Genomic DNA, 26,620 nt, shown 5'->3' with positions numbered 1-26,620 from the left:
TTCTGCCAGTTTCCTAAGGAGTCTCAAGCAGACGGGGTGCCCGCCTCGGTCCGGTCCCCAACCCCTCCGGCGGGGCCGGGAGGCCAGGGCCGAGCGGTCGGGCCACGCGCCGTGCATGCACCGGGCGCGGCTGCCAAGCTAGGCGAGCCGGGAGCCACCGCAGGGGGGCGGGGGCGCAGACGGACCGATGGACACGCCTGCTAGCTCTCCACCCCGGCCGGCGCGCCGCTGCCGGGATCCCTCGGGCCAGGGAGCAGCGCAGGGTGCCCGGCCGGGGGCGCCCCGCCTCCCGCGCCCTCCACCCCCGCCCACTCGGGCGCCCGTGATTGGCTCCGCCCGCCCCTGGCTGCGCGCCGAGGCCCGCCTCCCTCGCAGCTAAAGAAGACGGTACCCGGAGCGGAGCGAGCCAGAAGGGAGCATGGTCCCCGCGCCGCGGCCGCGCCAACCCCCGCGCCGCCGCCGCCGTACCCGTCGCCGCGGACCCAGCTGCAGCTCCGGCCCCGGCCCCGGCTCCGCAGCGTCCGCGCGCAGCCCCGGCGGCCGCCGCGCCTGAGCTCAGCCCCAGCCCCGCGGCCGCCGCGGCTGCGGGAGAGGGCGGGGGCGATGCTGCCGGAGCCGCCGCCGCCGCCGCCGCCTCGGTGAGAGCCGCGCCGCGCCGCGCGTAGCCGCACAGGCTGACAGGCAGAAGGACTGACTTCCCTCTCCCGGGCATCCTCCCTGGGCTGCCGGGAGGCGGCGGCGGAGGCGGGGAAGGAGAAGGAGAAGGCGGAGAGCAGGCACGCGCTGAGGTGGACCTGGATCCGTTTCTCCGGGCCAGGACCCTAGCGGCCCCCGCCACCGCTGCCCGCCGGCGCCGTCCGCTGTCCATCAGCCCTCCCGCGCCCACCCGCGACCCCCAGCTCTCTGCGCGTCGGGCCGGGGCCGGAGCCGCACGGCCGGAGGTAAGAGCCAAGCTGGGGCGCCAAGGATGCGGGCCGGGGACCCAGGTTCCTGGCGGCTGCGTGGGGCCGGGCTGGGCTCGGGAGCGGCGCCCGAGAGCCCGGAACGCTGGGCTCGGCTCCCGTGGCGGCGGCGGCAGGAGCCTCCCGCGTCTGGACTCGCAGGACTGCAGGAGCCCTTGCGCCTGCGCTGCTCCAGGGGGGGAAACGGGGGGAAAAACTTCCTGCCCCCGGGTGTGCAGGCACCGAGGCTGCCTGGGACCAATGTCGCGGTGGTCGCGACGGCTGGAAGCGAGTGTGACCCCCGGCCAGGGCAGCCCCTGGCGGGGCCCGGCGGCGCGCCTCCCTCCCCAGGCCACCTCCCCGGAGCGGCCCAGGGCCCGGGCCGGGCTGGGGGCCAGGAGGAGGCAGGGCGAGCTGGAACCCGGGGCGGCCGCGCGCCCTGCCCTTTGGGGAGGTGCGGGCGTCTGTGCGGCTAGAAGCCAGGTTGGGGTTTCTGTCCCCTCGCGTCCTCAGACCCCTCATTTGGGGCCCGGGTCTCTTCACTCAGTCCCAAGTAACTTTCGAGGTAGATGAGAACCGTGAGGAGGGAACCCTCACAGACCTTGTTGTGACCCCCCTTCCCTTAACACCCTGTGGTAGCAGCGTGTTTGGGGGCGCGGAGAGGAGAGCGTACGCGGACAGTGAAGGAACGAAAACGTGGTGTCGGGTGGGGAGGGGCTGTTTATGTGTGGGATAGTGTGGACCCCGCGGTGCGGAGTGTGGACGCGCGCCCCGACCCCCGCGGGGGTGGCAGGGTGGCGGAGGGCTCACGTCCGGGGCTCGGTGGCCTGCAGCTGCCGAGGGCGCGAGGCTTCTCGGCGTGTGCGAGCGCCGGGCAGCGCCGGCCAGGGGCCCGCACCGCGGAGTCGACCGCCGGCGTAGGTCCGCGGCGGCTCCGGGAGCAGGTCGGGTGTGCGCTGGCTGGGGCAGGCGGGGACGCGCTGCCTGCGTGCCTGCGGCCACCCGTCGCGGTGGAGGGCACGGGGGCAGAGCGCGAGTCTCGCGTGCCTGGGTAGTTCCTGGCCCTGGAACCGAATGGCGGACGCGGGTCCCTCCGCGGGCCCCTGGGATGCTGCTGGGTGAGGAGCCGCCGCCTTTGCCACCCCTGCTGCTCTGCAACGCTCTCCTCCCTGTCTACGGTGCTTGCGCCGCGGCGCGCCCCGGGCGGATCGTGGACGCAGGTATTTATGAAGCATTAGGCAAGACCGCGGCTCTGGAGGGACGGCACCGTTGAGGACGCCTCGCTGCCGCTGCCCGCGAACTTCCACTTCGTCAGCTCAGGGACAGCCAGGCTCCGCTGCGGCAGGCTTCAGGCTCTCATCAGCCCAGCTACGCTTGGATTCGGACTCCTCTTGCAGTGATAGATCTATCCTGGTTGCAGCTGTATTTACCCTAATTTCAGCCTCTTTAAAGTCGTACGTCTAGTCACTACAGAGTTCCTTCCCTTGCCGTGCGGTCTTATCTCTAACTGAACCCTGGGAGGGCAGATTTAAGGAATTATTTCGAGTTAGTACGAATAACAGCAGATTTATTTAGCCCCCCTCATTCCTGATGTTTTTGCAGATTATATTAGGGGTGCACAGAGCTAACTTTTTCACTCATTCGGAAGTGAGGTAATGAGCAATTTTATAGATTGTTCAGTCTGAAAACATTGACACCTAAGGAGAAGGTGAATGCTTTAAAGGCTGGTTGGTGTGCATGTATTTGAGTTGTCACATATTCTAGGTGTTTATACGGGTACAGAGCTGTGTGCCACTGATGAATATTGTCTCTGTCCCACACATTGTTACCAGTACACTGGATTTATCATCCTGCAAGAAATCAGGGAATTACTAGCATATGTGCCCTTAAACTCTGTATGGATTTAATGGCATTAAAGTTGATTTGTGAGCTGATGCATTTAACCAATTTTAGTAACTTTTCTGCATAAGCACCTTATAAACCACATTTGTCTATGATTAAGGAAAACATTTTCTTCTGTTCATTCTCTCCATTTCTAGCACAGTTAACGGAAATCGGAAATTTATAGGTCTCCAACTTTCATTTGCAAGCAACAATCCAAATGAAATACCTAGAGTTGTAGTGAAATAAAATATCCTATGGTAGCTATGGTAACAAATAGATTAAGGATTATTGCTTGTTATCTGCATGTGATGGGGGGGGTTAGGAAACTGGTGTTGTCTTTTTAATTATGTGTCTAATGAGTGGTGGTCCAACTTCACGTATTCAGAGTGAGAGATAAGCGAGACTGAGAATTCAGTTTTGTGAAGGGTTTATTGGAACAAAGACTAGTAGAGCCCAAGAGAATGACTTCTGTTAACTGCAGCTTCTCATATTCAGAAAGCAAACGGATAAAACCTTTTTTTTTGTTTTCCAAGTAGATGAGAATTGAGTTAGTCCCTTTAAGATTAGAAAATGTATTTGGCTTATAAGCTCTTACCAAAGAAACCTTTAAATCCAGATTCTGTTTTCTAGGAATAAACATATTAGAAGTGTGGATGCTGGTGTGTATTGAGTGTCACAGTTGTTATCAACACCTGTCAGTCTAAGTGAGGCATATCATTAGTCTATTCAAATCTTGCCTGTTTCAATATTCATGCATTTCCATGGTGATCCATTCCATTTTTGTTTACTTAGTCAACCTTATAAATCTTTGGCATCCATTTCAGTTGTGCCATCTTTTTTCCTTTCACTTATCAATTGATTTGGCTGCAGATCATTCCCAGTTTAAAGTGTTTCCTTTTTCTTTTTCCCTACTAGTTCCCAAAAGTTCACACCAATATAAAGGGTTAAATTTTTTTTAATAGACACAAATAACAAATGATGCCAATTTAGTTTTTAGTATCTCATTTGATATGCATGTGTGCATGGGTATTTTTTCTTTCTTTCAGCAGGCTATGGAAAAGCTTTCCTGCTTTATGGCCCAGAGATGCCAGTCCAATCCAGCAGAACTGACTAAAGGTTTCCCTTGCTTTTTCTTTCCTTCCTTCCTTCCTCCGCCCCCACCCCCCACCCCTACACTGTTAGGGTTCGAGGATTCTTTATTCACCTCTATCTGGCTCAAACAGACTTTGGGACTTTGTGTATCAGAATGGGCCTATCCTTCTAAGATCTTTTCTGTTCTATTAGTAGCCAAAGACAGAAGGTTCTGAAGCATTGGAGAATTTTCCAAATACAATATACATATAATCACAACATATAGTATTCCTAGGATCATTGTAACCTTGTAAGTTCTCCGAAAAGGCAGTTTTGCTTAAATGCAAGCAATGATTTTGCTCATCTGCTTTCAACTCTGCTTTCTAATGATTCAGTCCCATGCTAATCACACTCTGTATATTTCAGAAATATCAAGGCAAGCTTTAGCACACTGCTGACTTATTAGGACCAGGCAAAGTAATTGGAACACTTAAGTTCGAAGTCAGATATAGAAACGGAATAATAACCAACCTTGTGATTCTGTAATCGGTCAACTAAATGCCTGCGTGGGGGAAGCGAGTGGAAGAAACACCATGAATAGGAATTCCAGCTACTGGTTGTGATGGATGAGGATAAAGCAAGTCAGAAACCATGCAGGAAAACAAGAAATCTCTTTGCAGGCAGGTCACATGTAGACTCAAATGTTTAGAAACAGAATATTTGTAGTTTGTGCAGAAGATGGCCATTTGTTATTACTCAGGAAATTGGGGGTCATCTCTTACTATGCTTAAAAAAGCTGGGTAACATCCCTAGAAGGTACTTTCACTTGAAGGACACTTCACCATAGAAATGGTCTTAATAATTGTGTTTAAGAAGGAAAAGGGAATCAGAATTCTTTACTGGCTCGTTAGATCAAAAGTGCTGAGCGGAGGACCACTCTGAAAGCATACTCTGCAGTTCTTCTAGTACAGCCACTTGTTTACTTTCCCAGAGTCCTAGGTCAGAAAGGCATTCTCTACCTTCTTCAAGGAAATCACCTGAAAACAGGGAAATTGGAGCTGCAGACTAAGATGAGGCAAGTTGATCATTAGCAACACAGCTCTTCATGAAATAAACTTTATTTTCTTGGGGCATTTCCATCTTTAGAGGGGGAGGAGGAACATTTCTCATTTCCCATGAAAGAGGATATCTGCATGAAATACAAATATTTCATAGCCTCTTGACTCTGCAGCAGCAGGTGATGATTCACAAGCTAGAACAGGAACAGTCGCACATTATTATGGCCGAGGATCAGGTTTGGGCCAGGAGGTCAAGTGCCCAAACACTTAAGGGCTGCCATTGACTAGGTGTCAACTTTTATAATCATTGTATAGTTTTGAACTTTTTAAACCATTGGCTCTTTTAAGAAATATATATATATATATATCACATGTAATACAAATATATATAAAGTATATTTAGAATATATACACATATACAGGCTGCTACTTTTTCATTCTTTTATTGTAGTTAAAAAACATGTAATATGAAATGTACCATCTTTACTATTTTTAAGTGTACAGTGCAGGAGTGTTAATATTCACATTGTTGTGCAGTAGGTATCTAGAGACTTTTCACCATGTAAAACTGAAATTCCATCCCCATTTAAACATCAACTGCCCATTTCCTCCTGCCCAAGACTCTGAAAACCACCATTCTACCAGGTCTATGAATTTGCCTACTTTAGACTGCTCATATATGGAATACTACAGTACGTGTTTATGAACATGGAAACTCAAATATCTCTTCGAGATCCTGCTTTCAGTTCTTTTGGGTACATACCCAGAAGAGAGATTGCTATATTCTACCACTTTTTACATTAAAATGTACATCAATCTTCTGTTTAAGAGACTTGGTGAAAATGCAGTCAACAGAATACAGTCAGATAAAGACTGCAGTGCATGTGCCTGGCACTTGTTCTTCCTTTTCTGTGTGTACATTTCCTCACAAGTCTCTCCAATCTCTCTGTTTTGCTTTTAGGGCTGGCCTGAGTTGCAGTGATATCACAGAGTGGGTAGAGGCCTGGGCGTATTGTCAAAGTTGAAGTCCAGTGCCTAGTGCCTACTAGCTGTGTGACCTTGGAAAAAGCCTCAATCACAGTAACCCTCAGTTTTCTTTTATGAAAGTAGAGAAAACAATGGCCAAGATAATCCCAGTAAAACTTGCATTTCAGTGTCTGGTCTAGAAAAGTGTTTTGGAAAGGAGAGCTTAGAGGAAATAGTAGTGATAGAAGAGGCAGCAACAATCCCCAGAAATCTCAGGAACTGTAGATACCTATCCTGTTAAATTTGATCATAAATGTTTTCCTGGTACACCAGTACATACATATATATATTGTGTGAGTCTCATTATCGGCACTTACTCTGAAAGCCTAAGAGATTTGCATCACAATTACAATAGTTAAATATATCCTCGAGTAGATTTGGTATATGAACTTTTAATTCCATTTTTAGTATCATAATTTTAGAGTCGATGTGGATTTTAGAGGTCAGCTAATCTACCTGTTATTCAATCATCAAACCTGAATCAAGCCCCAATAATATAATATAATAATAATAGCTTCCAATTATGGCTGCCCACTATATTTTAGTACTTTACATATATTATCTCTAATCCGCATATCAACACTGCAAAGGTGGGATTATCCACATTTGACAAATGAAGATGAGACTCAGAAAGGTAATCAACTGGCCCACAGCCACAAATCTAGCCACATTGTACCAGCCTGGGTGGAACCCAAATCTGTCAGCTACCAGTCTGTCTCTCTTGTCTTTTCTGTGTGTGTGTGTGTGTGTGTGTATGTGTGCATGCGTATGTTTCTGATACTCCAGACTGGGTCTCAATGCACATCTACCACTTTACACGGCCTGTTATGTGCCTGGTACTGCATTGTCTGTGCTAATTGACATTTTAAAGAAAATAAGTCTATTAGAGGGAATGTGAGCTTAAATAAGAATATTGCCCAGGTATGACCAACATTCTGTACTTCTGTATTTGCCCACCTGCTTCCATCTACTCTGATTCCTGGAAGGCAAATGAGACAAACTTGTCGATGCTTGAATGGCATCTGTTTTCATAGTGAGCCAGTATAATAAATTAGCAAATTGAATAGTAGAAACAATGTATAATAAAGGATTAACGATACATCCAGAACCACTAAAGACTGATCTGGGCCTGTTCACTTTTGAACCCCAGTGCCCAGCATAGAGCCTGGCACAAAACTATAGTAAAAATGTTTGTCTGGATAAACTGATGCCTAGAGAAAGCATCAGGTAATAAACATCAAATTCTACTTTTTGGATTTTCTTTTCACTCAGTGGCGGCGTAGTTCTATCTTCACAATTTTTCATTGTGTGGAATTTTAGATGCTATATTTGGGCATATATCTATTAAATATGCTTGTTGATGAATTCTAACTAATCTAAATGGAATCTTCTAGGATTTATGACTTGAGACTTTGAAGACTAATTTTCTTGGAGCGTCTTCATTCCAGTGATAACTTGAATCTATCTGGCACTTTTGAGAGTCGACACAAAGTCCATCCTTCATACTACACTTACTTACAAGGTGTTGTCTCCACAGATCTTTTAATTTGTGGTGTTTCACAAAAGCATTATTTTAAGGAAAAATAAAACACCTAGGAATTCCTATATTTATTCCTTACATTTGTTTGGGGAGATGGGTAGAAGATATGAATAGGGCCTGGGACAGACCCCACAAAGGTGCATTTGCTCCCTGTTTTAACTCTTGCAGCCCTTGTTCCCTAAGTAGTGACTTTGCCAGCTTGAGATTCACTGTGAGAAAGGCATGCTTTCACTGCTATGAAACACTCCTGTGATCAAACCTGTAGCTAAGCCATCACAGGAGATGCTTGTTATGGGGTGGACTGCCAAGGACCCCGGGCTTGGCACAGGCCACAGCGTGTGCCTACCTGTACAGCTTTACCACCTCCCTGTCCTTACTCCTGGGCATTTTAAAGAAAATAATTCTATTAGAGGGAATGTAAGCTTAAATAAGAATTTACCCAGGTCTGACCAACATTCTGTACTTTTGGATTTGCCCACCTGCTTCCATCTACTCTGATTCCTGGACGGCTAATGAGAAAAACTTGTCGATGCTTGAATGGCATCTGTTTTCATAGTGAACCATTATAATAAATAATTAAATTGAATAGCAAAGGTAAAAATCAGGAATGAGGTTTTCTTTTTCTTCAGGTATCCCCTCGAAGCTCCTAGAAGCAGAGTCACAGTGGGGACAGTGAGCAGAGCAGACAAGACCATATCTCTATCTTATAAAAAGCAAAAGCTGGTCAAAGGCTTAGGCCAAATGAGAGACCTTCCAGTTGCCAGATAATCCTTATTTTCCTTTTGGACATTTAGTAACATTAAGCAGTAGCGGGGAATGGTGAACCATAGATTAAATGAAAAACTTATCTTTCTCTGTTACCTACTCTCTTCAGATTTCCAGCTTTAAGCATTTGCTTTTGGATCAAAACCACAGTTGAATTCAGCCTCCCAAGGAACTTTAATGATATATATTCAACTCCTAGACTCCTAAATGAGCCTAGACACAATAATTGTTTACTGCACAGGCACAATGGAGAGAACAGTTCCTTTCACTGGCAGCTCATTTGTTGCTCACTCTGTGACGTGGGTGGCATTATGCCCATTTTGCCGATGAGTTCTAGAAAGACAAAACATTTGCCCAAAGTCAGATAACAAACATGCGTGCTGGATGAGCTGAAGGGATGACCAAGCCTGGCCTCCAGACAACTGCCAACTGATGAAGGAGAGAGCCAAGAGCCCTTCTGTGAATATAGATGGCTTATTAAAATAATAATCCCACATTTAGCCACATTGCTCACTGATTACCATGGTTCACATAATAAAATGAGGTCCATATAATTTATTGTCTGTTATTTTTTTTTATTAAAGTATTATTGATATACAATCTTATGATGGCTTCACATACACAAAACAGTGAGTGGTTCAGCACTCACTCATATTATCAAGACCTCACCCGCTCCGTTGCAGACGGTATCAGTGCAATAAGATGTTATAGAGTCATTAATTGTACTCTCCATGCTGTACCTCCATCCCAGTGACCTACCTATGTTGTGATTGAGAATTATAGTGCCCCTTAATCCCCCTCTCCCTCGCCACTCACCCTCCCCAACACTTCCCCTTCAATAACTACTAGTCCCTTCTCAGTGTCTATGAGTCTACTGCTTTTTCTGTTCCTTTTATTTCACTTTGTTGAGGTCCATCTAATTTTATTTTAAGCCTTGAAATAAAGAAACAAGAGTATGATTTCAGATCCTTCACACTTAAACTTAATGCCATCATCATTTGAAAACTGAACAAAACTTCAAATCTGAGTTTATCACAAAGGCTTAGGTCTAATGGACCACTTTTCTTTATGGTCAGAAGGCTTCTCAAGGTGCACTGGCTTGAATGAATGAGTACTGAATATCTGAGGATCAAATGAGTTCCTGTTTACAAAGTAACTACAACCGTATCAGGCCTCTGTGTGTACATGGGTGGGCTGAGTTCTCCTCCAAATCCCATAAACAAGCTGTTGTTTCTGGATTCATCTTGGGAACCATGGTCTCCCTGAGAGCAAGGACTGTCTTAGTCATTCTTGGCCTTGGACCTGGCATCTGTTGGGTACTCATTGTTGGGACACTGTGAGATAGGGCCCAGACCAGGAGCATTCCCAGTCTGACTTGGAGGCCCATGGCTCCTCATGAAGCATGCCGAGAGCCAGGGGAATAGGATCAATGAGTGGTCCAGTTGAGGAATGTCCTGGGAGCTTCCCAGGCCAGAAGGGGGAGAACCCGATAGTGAATGCTGCTACGGGATCCATCTGGCCCCACCTGACCACCTAGGTCGGATGCTGCTGCCGCTGACCAGACTCTTCAAGCCCGTGGAGAGGAGTCAAATGGTGCTGCTCCTGGCCTGGTCCTCGGACTGGTGCCAGGCCAACTGTTACCAGGCTGTTACAAGATAAATTGGGAGTAAGCATTTAGAAACTTCTATTGCATTTGACATTGCCTTGACAGCAGTGATCAATGAGAGCATGATCTGTGGGTCGCTCTCATCAAACAAGGCATAGACCAGTTTGGGCCATGCCAAACTCCTGTGAGTTGCGAGAGAGTGGCATATGATGTGAGCTATGGTCTAGCTATACATGGTAGAACCACATTTCAGTTCTTAATCGATTGAAGATACAAACAAACCCTGAACACCTGGCCCTTCACCACAGAAAGGGGTGGAGCACAACATGGAAGCCTATACTTGGTTATCTTACCAAAGCCTGTGTAGTGATTTTTCTGAAGCTCCAGTCTAGAATCCCTCATCAGTGACTTTACCACTTTGGGGGACAACAAATGGATGAAATTTTGGTCAATCCAGCAGTACTCATTTTAGTGGGGGCACCTGCTGGGTCCGTCTTGTCCAGAACGTGATTGCCATATTGGGTTGGCTGCATTGAGGGGTGCCTGCTCTGCATCCCAGTCCGTCTCACTAATGCTAAGTGAGAGCTTCAGGTTCTTAAGTCAGAAACCTCAGACCCACATTCATCTTGAGGCCATTTTGTTGCTGTTCTGCACTGTTTTGACCTCTTGAGATACGGGAAGGTTATTTTGTCATTAAATTAGTTTACCTGTTTCGGGTAGCTTCTTTTGCCATTGAATTAGCTTACTTGGTTAATGTGAAGAAATGTAAGCTGACCATGCTCTGATTCTGGCTTTCTAAACCAAAAGCAAGAGCCAGCAAATTTGGGAAGTATAAGTATGGCATTTGGAAGCCAGGTTGGTAAGACTTGCAGGCTGCGTACAGTGTGTGGGTCTGGCTGATCTTGATAGTGAAGAGCCTGCTATAAATGGAGTACTGTAATCTATTCGGTTCATGCTGTTCCAACCAGCTTTAATCATCAAAACTTGAATAATATTCAAACTGTGAAAGGAACATATTTCTTGCTGAAGTCGAGGTGTGCCAAGTAGAAGCGCCAAAGCTTCTCAATCTACTGATCTGTGGCAACATGTTGCAAAAAAAGGAGCACCTGGATTGCTTCATGCAACCTGGGGAACTGCCTTTCCCCACGATCACATGGCACTCAGATGTATGATTTCCTCCTTCTCTCCCAGAGGAGAAAATTTATTTTCATGGAAGTCACTTTTCCCCTCTCTATGAAGCCTCTGCCTCTCTTGTAACCAGAAGGACATTTCCTCCCTGGCCCCAGTATCTGACAGGACCAGCCCCAGGACCTCTGCTGGAGAAGTCCAGCAGTGCAGAGTCCCACAGGGCTCTCTGGAGTGAGGGGATGTGGGTTGTGCGACTGGAAGGCTCCCCTGGCTGGGACATGAGGGAAAGGTCACAGTCAGCCATGGAAACCCGAGTGGGAGGCAGCTCAGGGCACTGCCTTCCTGGGGTAAAGGTGCATAGGTCACCATCCCGTGGTAAGGCTCTAGCTCTGGGCTCGTAGAGGACAGCCCCTGCCTCACCACATGCTCTGTCCCTCACATTCCCAAGTGAGAAGGGCATTCCAGAGGCACCACCCTGCTCAGGTTCCCATGTAGGAATTTAAAGCATCTCTCCTAGATTCTGCAGAAACCACAAAAAGCCATCTTTGTTAGTGAGGTCTCCTCGGGGAGAGAGTTGGAGTGGGCAGGCACTCTCTGAACTGTGAAGTCACAATTCAGGAACCATAACTGCCAGATGTTTTTATTCCAGGTATGCATCTCAGGGTGTCAGGTCTTCAGAAATGTTTTTTTTTTAATTTCTGGAATAAACACCTGGGCCAGGTATTGTCTCCTTGGTTATAGGGAAAGGAAGAAGCAATTGCCTGTGCTCCATGTGACCAGTGGTCCACTGGGGGTGGGGATGGGTGTAAGGGTCACAAGATTGACATCTAAGGACTAAGTATGTGAGCTTAAAGGGGGTGAGACTGAGTTCTCAGTCCTGTGCAAAGTTACAATTAAAACTTACCTTCAACTCAACAACAAATGCACAAACAGCCGCCTTAAAAAAATGGGCAAAGGTCTTGAATAGACATTTCTCCAAAGAAGAGATGCTAATAGCCAGTAAGCACTGAAAAGGTACTCAATATCACTGATCATTAGGAAAATGCAAATCAAATAAACCATAATGCAATACCACTTCACACCCATTAGGATAAATGTTCAAAAAAAACAAACACACAGAAAATAACAAGTGTTGGTGAGGATATGGAGAAATTGGAACTCTTACATGCTGCTTGTGGAAATGTGAAATGGTTCTCCACTATGGAAAACAGTTTGGCAGTTCCTCAAAAAATTAAACTACATTACTGTATGACCCAGCAATTCTAATTCTGGGTATAAACCCAGAAGAAGTGAAAGCAAGGACTCAAATAGACATTTATCTAGCCATGTGCATAGTAGCATTATTCACCCTAGCGAAAAGGTAGAAGCAACCCAAGTATTTGTCAGTGGATAAGTAGATATATAATATGTGGTTTACACATACAATGGAAGAATACCATTCAGCTTTAAAAAGAAAGGAAATTCTGCTACCTGCTACATGGATGTACTTTGAGGACATTATGTAATGTGAAAAAACCCAGCCAGAAAGACACAAATATTATATGATTCCACAAAAATAAGGTACCTAAAGGAGTCAAATTCAGAGACAGAAGGTTAAGGGCAATTGCCAGGGCCTGGAGGGAGAGGGAAATGGGGAGTTATTGTTTAATGGGTATAGAGTTTTAATTTGGGAAGATGAAAAAGTTCTGGAGATGTGGAAAGTGGTGATGGTCGCACAACAATATGAATGTACTTAATGCTGCTGAACTGTACACTTAATGTGGCTAAAATGGTGAATTTTATGTTATGCACTTTTACCATGACAAAAAAAACAGACACCTAAACATATTCCAAACGGTTATCCTAATAAATGCTTCAGACAATTCGCTTAAAGAAGAAAAGGCGTTTACTTTAACAGTTGAACAACTCTTACCGAGCACATGCTGTGTACCTAGCCCTGTGCTGTGCATCGTATTTATTTCTTAATTTTATTTGAGGTATGACAGTTGAGGCAATACAATAAATCCACAGATCTTAAGTGTTTAGTTCAGTGAGTTCTGATAATTGTATATACCTGTGTGGCCACCATCTAAAATAAGATACGAAACATTTCCATCACCCTAAAAGGGTCCTTCGCTCCCCTCACCGAGTGATCCCTTCCTCTCCCCAACCACTTTCTGGTGTCAGTCCCCATAGATTAGTTTTGCCTGCTGTTGACTTTCATATAAACAGAATTTGCAGCCTGCCCTCCTTTGTGCCCTTTTTTTTCACTCAGCATACCTTGTGTGCCATCTATCTGTGTTCCCACATGTCCCAGTAGCTCCTTCCTTATTGCTACATAGTATTCTGTGGCATGTGCCACAGTTTGTGTGCCCATTCTTCTGTGGGTGGACACTGGAGGGCACTGTGTTTGGAAATGGCCAGCAGCGGGTGAGGATGTTGGCTAACCAGCTGGGAATATCCCCCACAGATTGGGGTTGTCATACAATTTCTCCATGATGGGGGTTTTCCTACTTGACCCGCAGCATACTCAGAGATGAACGGTCTCCAGGTAATGGCACTTCAGTGATTTACACTGAAAATAACATCCGGTGGACCACACCCATATGTTGCTACTAAACAGATTTCTACCCTGAAGGTGCCTCAAGTCACCCAGAAAAGCTAAATCTCTCTCAGGAGGCTGTGTGGTGACTATACACTAGGACAGGAGGTTGGTAGATGGTCTTGAAGGTTAGTGGCCCTGAGGGGTGACTGCACCATCCCCAGCTCAGGCAGCCACCTGCAGAACTGATCAGATGCCTGCGGGGCAGGGCATGGGATGGGAGGGGCAGAGCACCCTCTCCTTAGGGTAGGGCCAGGGTGGCCAGTCCCTAACCTGGCCCCTAGTGTGGTGCCTCAGCACTGGTTGGCTTGTTCGTTCTGTGGCCTTGTGAATGCCTTAGTCTGAGCCTGAGGCGCACGTGCTCTTCTTCTTGTGGTGGCTGACTTCTCTGCTGTGCCCTTTCTCCGCTGAGTCTGGTGACTCCGAGGTCATTGCCCCCCATTTCCACATTTCTGGGCAGGGTATCATCTCAAGTCACATAAGCCTCACTGTGCCTCCCTGTTGTACTGCCAGTAACTGGCCTGCAAGAGGTCGGGGGTGGGAGGGGAATTCCTGCCTTCCAGGAAGTCAGACACAATTCATCTGTGAAAGCTGAATTCAGTCATTTCCCTGCTTCCATGTTTCTGGGCAGTTGACTTATCGCCTCATGTGGCTGATACACATGGAGACTGTGTGGGTGACAAGTGACTGTTGTCCTGTGGCAGAGAGCTGTGGAGGCACAGGGTGCTGCTCAGGGTGGGCTGCAGGGAGAATCGGGAGGGCCTCCGAGGGCATATGCATTTATGGTGGTCTCCCTTCCTCCATTCAGGAGCCTTACTCTGCAAACCCCCAGCCCTGGCCCAGGTCCACCAGCTCACAGGCTCCACACAGCTAACAGATCCACTCTCCCTGGGAGAGGTGAGCTGAGGTTTGCCTGGTGATTTGTAGAGGGTGCACTGCTCTGAGTTCACCTCAGGGAAATGTTGGCGGTTCAGTAGCGTGTGCGTGAGCCCCATGCTGGTCTTGGGATGGGGGAATGGAGAGTGGAGCCCATCTCAGCCAGTCGGGACCTGAGTGTTGTGCGTGCCCCGCTGTGGGCACAGGGGACCTGGGACAGAAGGGAGGTTCTGCTCTTGAAGAGAGCTACCTCTCCGAAACGGTGGAGGAATAGGAAGGGTGCATTGCTGACAGAGACTGTCAGCTGGTTCCCAGGAGCCACTCTGGCCAGGCAAGGCCGCCCTCAGTTCCCTCTGCCTCTTCCCTCTCTGGAATGCTTGCCGTCTCTGCCCGGTTCAGATGCTCCCTGTGCTTCGTGGCTTCCCCCGCAGGAGCCCCCTCCCTGTGGGGATTACCTCACCCAGGTTCTTGATGTAACTGCCTTATAGGAGTCTCAGCTGACCACGTGCTCCGGGGAGACGTGATCAGCTCAGCTTTTGTTTATATTCCGTTGTTGATTTTCCTCTAAGGTCCTAGGCCAGTGCTGGGCATATTTCACAGTTTGAATAAGCGAGGCCCAGAGAAGGGGAATTCCACCTGGGACTAGCCAGTCAAGGGGCGGACCTGGGACTGGAATCCCAAATCTTAGACCCTGCAAAGAGCATCATGAATGGTGCCAGAAGGGGCAGGCGCACCAGGCCTGGAGGAGGGTCTCCTGTGAATCTGGTGCTGTGTCAAGCTGTCCTGGGTGGGAAGGTATAAACCTGTGGGATTTTCTGTCTTTGTGTTGGTCACCGTTACAGGAAGGTAGGGATGATTTCCTAAAATGTGTGGCTTGAAGAGGGATCCCTTTACCAGGATGTGAAATGACCATGTGTCCAAGTCTGAGCCACAAAAGTGACCTTTGCTCCATTTTTCCTGTGCATCAGACACAGATCTTTTCAGAATACTGAACTGTGTGTTCAGCTTTAGTCCTTGGGGTCTTTGGTGAAAGAAAGCCCAGCCTGTGTTTGGTTCAGGTGCTGCCCATACTCCCCACCCACCATCTTCTCTCTCCCCCGACCCAGGTTTATGTCTCCTCCCAGACCAGCTATGAACCACACAGGCTGGTTACTCTTGGGGAAACCTATCCTTGGAGTATGTCTGAGCACTGGGGTGGGGTTGGCAAAGTGGTGGTGTGAAAACTGTTCCTTGCCTTTCTTCTGATCAGGAAACCATATGGAAAAATAGAAAACACTCCTTTGGGGATTGAGAACAAAGTTTCTTAAGTGACTTTTTTATGAGTTTGATTATTTGACAGAATAGTTTTTCATTAATAGGGAAAATTGGTTAATTAAAAGAAATCAGGTACGTGTTAGATATATATTATGATGTCAAGTATGTAAAAACAAAAAGAAAATAGGAAAAAAGGCTGAAAATATGCCATAATGTTAACAGTAGTCATTTTTCTACTTTAAAATTCTCCTTGTTTTTTAAGTAATCAGCATTTTTTTTATAATGGGAAAAATAAAAACAAGGGAAAGAAATGGAACTATACTCATAAGGTTAATTTTTGCTGCTCACCACTCCCATAGTTGAGCAATATGTGTTTTGTGTACATGCCCGCACCAGTATGGATGAAAGTAGGAAAAGAACAGGCCATAATGTGGAACAAATTTTAAAACAACCAGTTTTTAATAGGAAAGAAGGAACAAAATCATTTTATATAATTCCATAAAATGTCCCTTAGAGTGAATCTCAGACTCACCTTCAATGAACAATTCTCTCAGGGTTCTTCTCCATCCTGGGGCTCCTGCAGGATCCTAGATTTGGGGACTTTCTTAAAGGTAGCTAAAAGAGGATTCAAACCTTAAAAGCCTGCCTTGTTGAATGCAGTGCCAGCCTTCTCAAATAACTGTGCCCCCAAGTGGTCACTTGTACCTGTAAATTACATCCAGCAAAAAGGTTTCAATTAACCGGGTCCCGGACCCCAGGCTTTGCAATTTAATGATGATGATGACGACACAGAACAAAAAGCAGTGAGGAAGGAAGGAAGGAACACACACACTACCCAAATTCTGTGTGTGTGCATGTGTGTGTGTTTGGAAAGAAAATGATGCAGAAGAATTTTCTGAATATTTATGCCCCTCCAGAAGGTGTGTTTGTGTGTGTTTCCATTTGCAGAAGGACCTGGCCAGAAGGCGGGTGAGGGTGGCTGTGAGCAGAGCCCTCCCAGGAATTCCAGAGGCTTCACTCCTTTCCAGAGCACTGCTCCATGCAATGGACGGCCTGCTTCTCTGCGGCAGTAGTTCCATGATAGTCTCCTTGGCAGTCTGCCAGAGGCTGTAAGTGTACAGAGAATTGTGTTTTAATAGAAGGCTTTACCTCTGATACAGATTTAAAATGAAGAAGAAACTTTCTGTTCCTCAGCCAGAAAGAAATGCATTTTGCTTCTTGTGAAATGCTGGTGATTACAAGCTCATCTTACATAATTTTATTATTTTCAATTGCTGCCTGTCAATCTCAGGTGATGGTTTCCTGGGAGCAGAAAGGAGGCAGATTCTGGGTGATGATAAAAAACTAAGTCACCTAGTCATTATTAGCAAATCTTCCAGAAGTTTAGAAAAGAGAATAATTATCTTTGTGATGTTGCTGTTTAAGATATTCAGAACTTGCATAGCTGGGTTAGACATGCAGAAGTGAATTGAGTAGTGTTTAATGAGCTTAGAAAATGTATTTCCATTTTAACAAAGGGTTGATATTTGAGGTGTTTTTTTTTTTTTAATCTTTAAATCTAGTGAAGGAATTCTCTTGAAATAACTACATTCTTAGAAATCTTTGACATTATCAAGGTGGTCCACTGTCACACCCACAAGAGGGCATTTTCTCATCAACTACTGGAAAAACGGAGTTTCCTAAAGAAACACTCAAGAGGCCTGGGGGAAGGAGAGTGTTAATCAGAATCGGAGGTGGAGAGCTGCTTGCAATTGAGTTGTATGTTCGTTTCCACTTAATATGTCCTGCTGATGTGTGAGCCAGTGCTACTGGCCAGGAATCCTACTCACTGTGTTTACTCATTCTGTTTTTAACGTCTTATTCCCAGAATGACTGGGGACCAAAGAAAACCTTTATGAGAGCTTCCTCCAGACACAACATACCACATGCTAGTATGTAGCTAGGATTAGTTCCCAGAACTGGTATTATCCATCAGTGACTTAAGCACCAAATTTGATTTTTCTACTGTTTTGTGACTCTGGCCAAAGTCCCCTGGTACAATGAGCCCTCCACCTTCTCCAGCAACAAGGTCCCTCCTTTATTTATTTAACAAATATTTATTAAGCACCTACTGTGTGTGAACAATAAGCCAGGCTAAGTAAAACCCTGTTCTCTTGGAATGTACATTCTTGGTAGGGAGACTTATCATGAAAAAAGAAAACAAATAAATACTGGAGTATAATCTAGATAATTGTAAATGTTATGAGGAAAAGTAACTGGGAAGAGGAAAGAGGTAGCTATTTGGATTGGGTAGTTAGGAATATTTCCCTGAAGAGTAAAAAATAATATTCTAGTTTTGTTCAATCAGTAGCAGTACAATTTGGCTTACAAATGTAATAAATCCTTTGAACTGCCTTTTTTCTTCAAAAAAGTTCTTTGCAATCTTTACTATTTTATAGCCAAGAAATAATAAAAATGAAGGAAGCAATATGAAGTTACCAGTTATTAGTTTGTTAAATAACATTTTCAAAATTACCACCTACTCTTTACCCCATCTTTTCAATAAACAATTAATGTTTTAACACCAAAGAGTAGAATGGATGTAATCCCAGAATTTAGGAGAGTTGGATACACTAAGTGTTTTGGAAAATTTGGGGAAACATGCTCTTGAGTTTTCTCATTTTCCAGGGACTGTGAGGACTTCATCGCAGACTGGTCCTGCTCATAGTAATCATCCACCCTTCTCTCAGCCACAAGGGCCAAGCCACAGAAGGTCCAGGAGTGGTAGTCTGTTCCACATGCCTGCCCAGCTCACAGCCACACACGCAAGACACAAGAGCAGAAGGTGGCATGCTCCCAACCCTAGTGGTGCTAGGATATTGGTGGGGAGTCTGGCCCAAGAGCTGTGGTGCCCTTAGAGACCCATGTGACTGTTTCTGAAGCCAGGGGTCAAAACTCTACTTGGAACACATATTTTGGAAGGTCAGAGCAATATGGGCTGGGCAAATCACGGAAGACTTAATGGGGGAAGGAAGCCTTCAACTTGGCCTTGAAGGATAAATACCTGTAAGGAAAAGGGTAATGGGATTAGAATGGGTGGTATGTTTATTTTTTTAAGTTAATGTGGACTATCTTTTGGTAAAAAAAGCAACACCCATTGTGTAATATTTTCAGGTATAACAAAGTAAGAATCTCTAAAAAGCTATTGCCTAGAGATGGCTGTTGTTAATATTTTATCATATTTTCTTCTCGTCTTCTTTTTGTTTTGCATTTTTACAATAGTTGGGGCCTTATTGCATATGAAATTTTGCATCTTGCTTTTTTACTTCAGAACATTTCCCCATGTTACTTTAAATTCTCTATGCTTGTGTAGAATTCCATCATGCCTGCAAACTGGTTTACTCAGCTATTCCCACCAGGTGTACTTCTTTCTACTGTTAACACCCTAGTGGGTGTTCTTGTGTATTATTTTGGTTCATAATTTTGGTCAGGCAGATCTGATGGGGCCCACCTCTGAGGGTAACAGCGGGCTCATCCCAGTATCCCCCCGGGCCTCTGTCTTCCACATTCACACGGAGTTAATGGTACCAGCCCCACAGGGTGGTTATGAGAGTTACCAAAGAGAATGTTTCAGATAGAGTTCTAGAAATAGAATTAGCAAGGTCTGAGCTTTTAAAAATTATATAACTTTCCAGTTTTAAGAGTAATGTGTTCTTTATGGAAAATTTTAACAAAAAGAAAAACCATGCCTAATTCATCACTGAGAGAAAAATAATAAACGTTTTGGAATCTGTTATTTGTCATTTTTAGCAGAATTGGTATCATACCATATATATATATATAGTATCTCCTACTTTTTAATCTTTTAACCTTATATTGATTTTCCCTTTCATTATGTATTCAGAAACATCTTAAAAGACTCTAATTCATTATATTCTATTGTATTAATGTGTCATATTTTATTTAACTAACTTCCTTTTGTTAGATATTTAGATAATTTGGGTTTTGTTATTTTAAATAACATTGCAGTCAGATGTTGTTGAAACATAAGTATCTGCAGACATTTTGGATTATTTTCTTAGGATTAATTCCTGAAACTGGTGCTACCAAATCAGAAGTAGGGACATACTGAAGACATTGATCTGTACCACATTACCCCCAAAAGCCTGTGCTGTTTTACTCTCCCATATATAGCACTTGCACACCCATTTTACCCCACTCTTACCTATTATAATTTTTAAAAATATCTTAGTCTGTTGGATAGGTGAGTAATGGTATCCCGCGGTCTCAATTTGCACTCCCTTAATTACCAGTTGGCTGGAGCATTTGTTCAGTGTTTATTGACATTCCTGTCCTTTGCCTGTTCTTCTATTTATATTCATCTTTTTCTTATTGATTAGTAAGAGCTCTTTATGCATAAGAGGATATTAACCTTTTGGTGTAATGTTAAAAATATTTTTCCCAGTTTGTGTTTGCCTTTTAAATTCACTTATAATTTCTGGGTTGTACAGAAGGCTTTAATTTGCTTGTCGTTCTGTTTATCAGTCTTTATCACATTGATGTTTCCTCTTGTTTTTATGCTTAAAAAATCTTTCCCTACCCTGGCTTTAGATATATTCATTTACATTTTCCTCTGCTTGTTTCATGATTTTATTTTAAGGATTCAACTTATTATCCAGTTCTATGTTACCTCATTTTGTAATAAGATAAAAGATAGGAATTTAACTTTTTTTCTTGATAGTTATGTAATTCTTCCAGTTCTGTTTATTAAATGATCTCTGCTCTTCCCACCCTGATTTGAATGCTTCTTCTCTTATATACTGAATTCTTATGTGGGCCAGCATATATTCCCAGGCTATTTATTCTAGTCCATTTTTTTCTGTCTGACCTAGTGCTATACCACATTGTTTTAATTATAGAAGCTTTTATATCATCTTTTAAAATCTAGTAGAACAGATCATCTTCATTATTATTATTTCCAAAACATCTTTAGCTGCTATCTCTGACATATCTAATAGCCCAGATGAACTTTAGAATCATTTTTACCAGCCAAAAATCTCTTGCTGACTTTTTTTTTTTACATGATATCCATATGAATTAGATGCTATCTACAAATTGATTTACAAAAACTTAACATCCTGACTACAATATTGCATTTTCTCATTCAGGAATGTGCTCTTGCATTTACTCTCTCTCTCTCTCTGTTTATTTAAGTTTACTTTCATATCTCTCCGTAAACATTTCCTCGTATGAGTTCTGCACTGTTCTTGGAAACCTTCATTCCTAGATGCCACATATAGATAGAGTGGGAACTTTCTGTCCTTTTGTATTTTCTAGTGAATTATTACTGACAAGTAAGAAAGCTGATAATTTTTATTTATTTTGTATCTTAGCAACTTATTGAACTTTCTTATGAATGGAACTTTTTAAGGCTTTCAAAACACACTGATCATTTTACCAAAAGGTTTTATGTACAACCAGTATTGTCTGGAAAAGCTTATATTATCATGTTTAAGAATATTAATTTGGAGGAAAATGGCATCTCATTGTATCCTATATACCATTTCAATGACATTTCTTCCGAGTCTTAGCCTGGGTCCTGGTAATGTAATCTGTTTGGGCGACACAAGCACAGCGTGCAATGCTTGCGTGAGGGCCTCTCCTGACCCACAGTCAGCTAGGGTGGCTCTGATGTGCTCAAGGGTGCAATTTCAGATGGCAGCCTGAGGCCCACAGCCCTACCTTGTGGCGACGATGGGAGGGGTTCAAGGTAAGGAAAGATTTAGGAGCTAGCCCTGGATATATGTCCCAGATTGTCTGGGTAGAGCCTTCTGGTATTGATGTTAGGTTTCATTTCACCCAGATGTACACTCACGGGCAAATTTGAGTGTGAAGAAACAGTCAGACACCACTGTCCCACTGTTGAGCCCTGAAGGACACTCAAGATTTCCATTCACAGCACAAAGACAACCCCTCAAAGGGAGCAAAAAACGAAGAGAAAGGTTGACAGAAATGTAACTGTAACATCTAGGAACTTTGTTCTCAGCTAAGTACCCAGCTCACATTGCATTACCATCTTCTCTAAATTAAGGCCTTCCTCCAGTTATGGGAACAAGCGGCTTTCTCCTACCCCGATTCTCCCTAGCATATGGCTGGGGGTGGGGGCGGAATCTCCCCACGTCCTCACACAGACGGCTTGTGAATGTACCGTGGGGTGCATTTCCTCCATTGGCCGAACAACTCATCTTTTACTCTTTGATTTTTATGCCAGTTTGGGAAGGTTGCTTTTCTACTGCTTGAAAATCTTCCTCAGAAGGAATATGTTGCCATCAGCAAGTCCTCTGTGTTGTAACTACCTCCTATGAAACCAGACTGTAAGGCAAGGCATCTTCCCTCAATAAAACCCGAATCTATTATTCATGTTCAACAAATATCTGAGTGCCTTCTGTGGGCCAGGCTTTGTGTTTGGTGTTGGAACTCGGCCGTGGACAAAAGCATGCCTGGTTCTTTCCCTCGAGGTGTGCACAGTCTAGCGGGGGAGATGTACGTTCATCAGATCATCCAGACAGAAGGCATGCTGTGCTGTTTAGGGAGCCTTAGCTCATCTCGAGTTCAGGGAGTCAGAGCTGGCTGTCAGAGGTGGCCAGGAATGGTTGATGTTGGGATTTAAAGGGAGGCTGAGCTGGTGGGCTGGGGACAATGAGTTGTAGGCAGAGGGGCCTGTACTGTAGCCTGTAGAGAGAGTGTGGTAAGTTCCAGGAAAGGAGAGAAGGCCAGGGAGGCTGGGGCTGAGAAGGCAATGAGGAGCGTGGGCCAGCAGGAGGCCAGAGAGTCAGGCAGGGTGAGCCCATGCAGGAACACAGAACCTTTGTCCTAATTGCAAGAGTCCTGCAGCTAGGACTGAAGTGATGGTGCCGATGGAGAGAAGCAGACAAGCCCAGGACATTTAACAGGCTCAGTAGGCAGGCCTCAGCGGCGGGTTGCGGTGGGCCGTGAAGGAGAGGGAGGTCTCAAGGGTGATGTGGAGATTTCTGCTGTGAGGAGCAGATGCATGGTGGTGGCATGGACGGCGCTGGAAACGCTGGGAGGGGCCGGGTGTGTGAGAGAAGACTGAGTTTTGTTTAGGAGCAGGTGTGAGGGCTCCTGAGACGCACAGTGGTGGCAACTGGCAGTCAGATGTGTAGGTCTGGCTTTTGCTCCGAGGAAAGATCAGGACCAGAGATGTGCATTTGGAGGGATCACCCAAACTAGGCTGTGGAAGAAGAATGTCAGAGCTAAGGGACAAGCCGTAGGGCCAGCCAGTGGGGGCCCAGTCCTCCCAGGCCCTTGCTGATCCTTACTACTCCCAGACCAGCTGCCAGAGCTGGTGATGTCCTGTGCGTCATCCGCCGTGCGCTGTGCCGGCCTAGGCAACACCAGAAAGCAGTGAAGCATGAGCCAAGAGGAACATCAGGTTTGTGTCGGTTCAAGATCATTTATAGAATCATACATTCAATGAAAATTTGTGAAACACCTACTACATGCCAGGCACAGGAACATGGATAAAAGCAGTGAAGAAAACCCAGGCCTACCCCTCCAGGGAACTTCCAGTTTAGAGGAGCAGACAAAAGACAGGCAAGAGATGGGATTTTTCGCGCTTATGTGACTTGCTAAAATGGTAGGCATCCTGAGGCTCATATGAGGCCAGGCGAGGGAGGGGCCCATTCAGGGGAGTCACGGAAGGGCCAGGGTGAGTGAAATGTGTGACACAGGGCAGAGGTGAGGCATCAAGGGCCTTTGGGCAGAAGAAACAGATAGGTAGGCATGGTATCTGGGGAATACGAAATGGTTGCCGTGACTGGAGTGCACCATAGGTGTGCTGCAAAGGTGCAGGTGTGTGATTGGTGGGGACAGGCCTGGGAGTTGGCATAGATACAGGGAGATGGGGTGTGATGTGTAAGCTGCAGGGTGGACAGCATAGTGCAGGGCCAGATTTCCTTCTGTTGTGTGTGCCAGAAGTTTCCTCAGCCTCATCCATTCCTACTGTCGGGAGGAGAGGAAGCAAAAATACCCTTATTGCCCCTGAGTTGGGAAATGAAGGGCTGGACTGGAATCTTTAACAGGTACGGCTGCTGGGGCTGCATCCGCTGCTTCCCGGATGTGAAAGCGGCGGATCCCAACTTCGGCAGCATTGAGCGATTTGTCCTGAGGGTCTCGCTGGGCTCTTTTCGCAGAACTGAGAAAGTTAAGTTTCTGAGTCACTTAGGCCCTGTGCACGGGCCCAATCTAATAACTAATAACCTTCTGGAGGAGCCAGAATTTAAGTCATGGATGTCTTCTGGCTCACGCTCTCACCGGACTGACCGTTAGGCATGCCTTGCTTCCAGGCTCCCTGGGAATGTCGTAGGGCCCTGACTTTAGGCAGCTGGGGCTTGGCTTCCTCCAGCAGCTCTGAACCTATCCAGGAACTGGGGTGCTGCACAGTCATGCAGTAACCAGCTCACACATGGGTCTGCTCAGAACTTATCAGTAGTTGAGGGATTTCAGAGATGAAATAGAATCAAATTCATGCTTTGCTTAGAATTCAAGGACCAGGCCATCATCAGCTCTTTACTGAACACCCAGTCCAGTTGGTTGCAGGCACTGGGGGGCAGAGGAAGGGGAGTAAAGAGACTAGAAGCTTGTTGGAGATAAGATGCATGGGGTCAGCATCGCCAGCCTGTGGGCTGTGGTGCTCAAAGCCTGACTGGTAGATATAAATGGTGCCATGTGGGCTGAGTGCCAATCACTGTCTTGAGGGAAAGAGGTCTGCATCACCTAGAGCTGGGGATGGCACTGTGAGAATCAGAGGGAGAGGAGATTAGCATGGACCAGAAGCATCTTGGAAGGTCTTTGGAACACCTGGGCCTGGATGGAAGGCTCTCACTGGTTCTTTCAGAAGATAATCATCTTACGTTGGTAGAGGGAGAAGCAGGGTTCCAGGCCTGGGTCACTGCCGGGGTCTCTTCTGCTCCGGGATCGTAAGCAATGCAGCAGAACCCTTTTGCCAAATCTGATGAGGTTGTCCAAGTCCCCGTGATGCTCCAAGGATCACTTATTCCCTCAAGAAGCTGGCAGCTCAAGTGCCCCTTCACAAATGGAAAAATGGAAGGTGTGGGGCCCGTGGAGGGTCTGGCTGGTTCGGGCTGGTCCAGGCCTCATTCTCCCTCAGCTTCTGACTGTTTGACTGTTTCCAAGTCACCTTTAATGTCGTAAACCACTACTTGTCACTAAGCCAAATTCCTGTGCTCTTACTTAAGCATGATTCACGCACTGGATGCTTTTGACATTTGAAGATTACTTGGTTCTTTGGGCAATTTTCTTGTTTGCCTCCAAGAAAATGCCTGCAATTCTCCATTTCATTTAGAAATGAAAAGGTGAGGCCCAGGATTATGTAATGAACTGGTTGAACTACCAGGTGTTGGGCCTGGTGGACCTGTGGGGGTGTGGCTAAGCTATAAAGCTTTTGCTGCTAAACAGATTAAGGCAACTCCTTGACCTCCTGTTAGGGATCACTTGGAAGCAAGGTTAATTCATCTGCAGAGTCACACCAGCCCTGAGCTGGTCTTAAGAGGCCGTCTGTGCAGAAGCCAACCATGGGACCAGCTTGAGTGGCCACCAGGTCTACTGTTCTGTCCTAACAATGTTCACATGCTATGTGATCCTTTATTCTCTATGGCAAGGGGTCTGTCCAGACCGTGGACATAGTTATCACAATGTTGCCTTTCTAGTCCACTAAGCCACGACTGCCGTTACTGGAGAGAGACTACTGATCTGATTTCAGGTAATTCTCTACTCTCTCACTAAGCTCCACCCTGCCCACCAACAAATGCCAAAACTGAGTTTATACCACATAGGGAAACAGAAGATAGAACAGCCTGGTCCCCACCTTGAAAGAGACCATTGACCTAATCAGGAAAGCCACAGATTCATGGCCACATACTGCTTATCCCAAAGCGCTTGTTAATTTTCCTGTTAGTTCTCTATTTAAATTGTCCATTGTTCCCCACCGAAACCCAGCTCTATGAACTTGGCATTCAGGGCCCTCAGCTTGTCCCTAGCCACCCTCCTGCCTGTGTATGGTTCCCTCCCTTCCTCACAGGTTCAAGGTGAGGACCGGGTGCCCTGCTGTGGCGTGAGATACATCAGCCCCAGCAATACTGAACTGAGGCAGCCTTGGGGAAATGGCCAGGTAATTTCACTGTCACAAAGGATCTGACAAGAGACTGCTGTTCTCACAAGCATCTGAGAACTCCATGCCTGAGCCCCTCAGTCCTCCCAGCTGTGGTGTTCCTCGGATGGAGTCCACTCCATTAAAGCACCGGAAAACAGGACTCTTGAAGACAGGATAAAGGATTAGAGATAATTTCATTTCAAAAGAAAGAGGCTGAGGAGGGACTTAATTGTCTTTGAAGGATGCTCGTGAGGAGCAGAGAGATGAGTTACTCTCCATCTCACTGAAAGAGAGAAGGCAAAGTGGATCTCCAAGGAGCGAGCCAAGTCTCCAGTGAGTCCCCGCCTGGAGGGTGCAGGGAGACTGCGTGCACAGGGTGGGCAGCCCTGGAGGGCCTTACTGGCAGATGATTTTGTTCAGGGGCTACCACGGGAGAAAGATAGCTCTCTCAAAAGAAAATTTTTGAAAGCAAGGAATTAATGGAGACAGTAAGACTGTAAGACCTTGGGAGTCGGAGAGCTCTTGAAGGAAGGCTGAGGAAGCTGGGCTGCAGGAGGGCTGGAAAGATGAGCAGAACTTTTAAATGCAGAGAACAAGGGTCGAGGAGTAGATAGCAGTATGACTAAAGGTGAGAAGTGGGTGTTTGCTGACTGTACCCTGCAGAGCAGATGGAACCATATCAGCTAAAGCACAGAGTTCCCAGAGGGAGAGCAGGAATG

General features: G+C 46.0%; 1 protein-coding gene across 3 annotated transcripts in view; it reads left to right on the top strand.

Moving 5' to 3' along the window:
* The first annotated feature begins 388 nt into the window (after window positions 1–388).
* The window catches only part of KLHL29 (kelch like family member 29), a 303,849-nt gene continuing 277,617 nt past the window's right edge, over window positions 389–26,620 (top strand). For all 3 annotated transcript variants that reach the window (XM_036881657.2, XM_057497424.1, XM_057497422.1), the window contains exon 1: window positions 389–941. The gene's annotated coding sequence lies outside the window, so the exon portion shown is untranslated. The remainder of the gene's footprint in view (window positions 942–26,620) is intronic.

Source organism: Manis pentadactyla, chromosome 2, assembly GCF_030020395.1.
Source record: "Manis pentadactyla isolate mManPen7 chromosome 2, mManPen7.hap1, whole genome shotgun sequence".
Classification (NCBI taxonomy): Eukaryota; Metazoa; Chordata; class Mammalia; order Pholidota; family Manidae; genus Manis; species Manis pentadactyla.
The sequence above is the reverse complement of the archived record's forward strand: the minus strand, read 5'-3'. Positions and strand labels throughout refer to the sequence as shown.